Source organism: Arachis stenosperma, chromosome 10, assembly GCF_014773155.1.
Source record: "Arachis stenosperma cultivar V10309 chromosome 10, arast.V10309.gnm1.PFL2, whole genome shotgun sequence".
NCBI classification, from domain to species: Eukaryota; Viridiplantae; Streptophyta; class Magnoliopsida; order Fabales; family Fabaceae; genus Arachis; species Arachis stenosperma.
In genome coordinates, this window is record NC_080386.1 from 111,124,599 (window position 1) to 111,128,193 (window position 3,595).

Sequence of the window (3,595 nt, forward strand, 5' to 3'; positions counted from 1 at the left end):
TGAGACTTGGGAGGATGAACCCCCTTTTGCTCACCAAAGAATTGGATGACTTGTCTAGGCAGAAATTACCTCAAAAGAGGCAGGACCCTGGGAAGTTCTCCATACCTTGTACCATAGGCACCATGACCTTCAAGAAGGCTCTGTGTGACTTAGGGTCAAGTGTAAACCTCATGCCTCTCTCTGTAATGGAGAAGCTAGGGATCTTTGAGGTGCAAGCTGCAAGAATCTCATTAGAGATGGCAGACAACTCAAGAAAACAAGCTTATGGACTTGTAGAGGATGTTTTGGTGAAGATTGAAGACCATTACATCCCTGCTGATTTCATAGTCCTAGAGACTGGGAAGTGCATGGATGAAACCATCATCCTTGGCAGACCCTTCCTAGCCACAGCAAAGGCTGTGATTGATGTTGATGGAGGTGAACTGATCATTCAAGTGAATGAAGAATCCTTTGTGTTTAAGGCTCAAGGATATCCCTCTGTCACCATGGAGAGGAAGCATGAAGAGCTTCTCTCAAATCAGAGTCAAACAGAGCCCCCACAGTCAAACTCTAAGTTTGGTGTTGGGAGGCCACAACCAAACTCTAAGTTTGGTGTTGAACCCCCACATTCAAACTCTAAGTTTGGTGTTGGGAGGTTCCAACATTGCTCTGAGAAAATGTGAGGCTCCATGAGAGCCATCTGTCAAGCTACTGACATTAAAGAAGCGCTTGTTGGGAGGCAACCCAATGTCATCTTTTATCTATTTTCCTTTGTTATTTTATGTTTTCTGTAGGTTGATGATCATGAGAAGTCACAAAATCAATTGAAAAAGCAAAAACAGAATGAAAAACAGGAAGAAAAATATCACACCCTGGAGGAGAGCGTGCTGGCGTTTAAACGCCAGTAAGGCTAGCTGTTGGGCGTTTAACGCCCAGTCTGGCACCATTCTGGGCGTTTAACGCCAGAAAGGGGCACCAGACTAGCGTTAAACGCCAGGAAAGGGCAAGAACCTGGCGTTAAACGCCAGAAATGGGCACCAGCTCGGCGTTTAACGCCAGAATTGGCTCAAAACGCGTTTTTGCATGCCATTTGGTGCAGGGATGACTTTTCCTTGACACCTCAGGATCTGTGGACCCCACAGGATCCCCACCTACCCCACCACCCTCTCTCTTCTTCACCTATTCACCAATCACCTCAATACCTCTTCCCCAAAAACCCTTCACCTATCAAATCCCATCTTTCTCTTCACCACTCACATCCATCCTTCATAAAACCCCACCTACCTCACACTTCAAATTTAAACCACTTTCCCTCCCAAACTCACCCTCCCATAGCCGAACCATGACCCTTCCCCTCACACCTATATAAACCCATCTTCACTCCTTCATTTTCACACACCCTAAACACCACTTCTCCCCCTCTTTGGCCGAACACAAAGCCATTCCCTTCTTCCTCATTTCTTCTTCTTCTACTCTCTTCTTTCTTCTTTTGCTCGAGGACGAGCAAACCTTTTAAGTTTGGTGTGGTAAAAGCGTTGCTTTTTCGTTTTTCCATAACCATTTATGGCATCCAAGGCCGGAGAAACCTCTAGAAAGAGGAAAGGGAAGGCAAAAGCTTCCACCTCCGAGTCATGGGAGATGGAAAGATTCATCTCAAGGGTGCATCAAGACCACTTCTATGAAGTTGTGGCCTTGAAGAAGGTGATCCCCGAGGTCCCCTTTTCACTCAAAAAGGGTGAATATCCGGAGATCCGACATGAGATCCGAAGAAGAGGTTGGGAAGTCCTCACCAACCCCATTCAACAAGTCGGAATCTTAATGGTTCAAGAGTTCTATGCCAATGCATGGATCACCAAGAACCATGATCAAAGTGTGAACCCGGATCCAAAGAATTGGCTTACAATGGTTCGGGGGAAATACTTAGATTTTAGTCCGGAAAATGTGAGGTTGGCATTCAACTTGCCCATGCTGCAAGGAGATGAACATCCTTACACTAGAAGGGTCAACTTTGATCAAAGGTTGGACCAAGTCCTCACAGACATTTGTGAAGAGGGCGCCCAATGGAAGAGAGATTCAAGAGGAAAGCCGGTTCAATTGAGAAGGCATGACCTCAAACCCGTGGCTAGAGGATGGTTGGAGTTTATCCAACGCTCAATCATTCCCACTAGCAACCGGTCCGAAGTTACTATAGACCGGGCTCTCATGATTCATAGCATCATGATTGGAGAAGAAATAGAAGTTCATGAGGTTATAGCTCAAGAACTTTATAAGGTGGCGGACAAGTCCTCTACCTTGGCAAGGTTAGCCTTTCCTCATCTCATTTGTCACCTCTGTTATTCAGTTCGAGTTGACATAGAGGGAGACACCCCCATTGATGAGGATAAGCCCATCACTAAGAAAAGGATGGAGCAAACAAGAGACCCCTCTCATCATGAGATCCTTGAGATGCCTCAAGGGATGCACTTTCCTCCACAAGACTATTGGGAGCAACTGAACACCTCCCTAGGAGAATTGAGTTCCAACATGGGACAACTAAGGGTGGAACACCAAGAACATTCCATCCTCCTCCATGAAATTAGAGAAGATCAAAGAATCATGAGAGAGGAGCAACAAAGACAAGGAAGAGACATTGAGGAGCTCAAGCACTCCATAAGACCTTCAAGAGGAAGAACAAGCCGCCATCACTAAGGTGGACCCGTTCTTTAATCTCCTTGTTCTTTATTTTCCTATTTTTTCGAATTTTAGTGCTTATGTTATCTATGTTTGTGTCTTGTGATCATTAGTGTCTATGCCTTAAAGTTATGAATGTCCTATGAATCCATCACCTCTCTTAAATGAAAAATGTTCTTAATTGGAAAAGATAAGAATTGCATGAATTTTGAATTTTATAACAGTTTGATTATTTTGATGTGGTGGCAATACTTTTGTTTTCTGAATGTATGCTTAAACAGTGCATATGTCTTTTGAATTTGTGGTTCATGATTGGTTGGCTCTTGAAGGAATGATGAAAAAGGAGACATGTTACTGAGGATCTGAAAAATCATAAAAATGATTCTTGAAGCAAGAAAAAGCAGTGAACAAAAAAAACGAAAAAAAAAGGGAGAAAAGAGAACGAAAGAAAAAAAAAGAGAGAGAAAACGAAAAAAAAGAGAAATAAAGTTGTGATCCAAGGCAAAAAGAGTGTGCTTAAGAACCCTGGACACCTCTAGTTGGGGACTCTAGCAAAGCTGAGTCACAATCTGAAAAGGTTCACCCAATTATGTGTCTGTGGCATGTATGTATCCGGTGGTAATACTGGAAGACAGAGTGCTTTGGGCCACAGCCAAGACTCAATAAGTAGCTATGTTCAAGAATCATCATACCTAACTAGGAGAATCAATGACACTATCTGGATTCTGAGTTCCTAAAGAAGCCAATCATTCTGAATTTCAAAGGATAGAGTGAGATGCCAAAACTATTCAGAGGCAAAAAGCTAAAAGCCCCGCTCATCTAATTAATACTGATCTTCATAGATATTTTTGGAATTCATTGTATATTCTCTTCTTTTTATCCTATTTGATTTTCAGTTGCTTGAGGACAAGTAACAATTTAAGTTTGGTGTTGTGATGAGCGGATA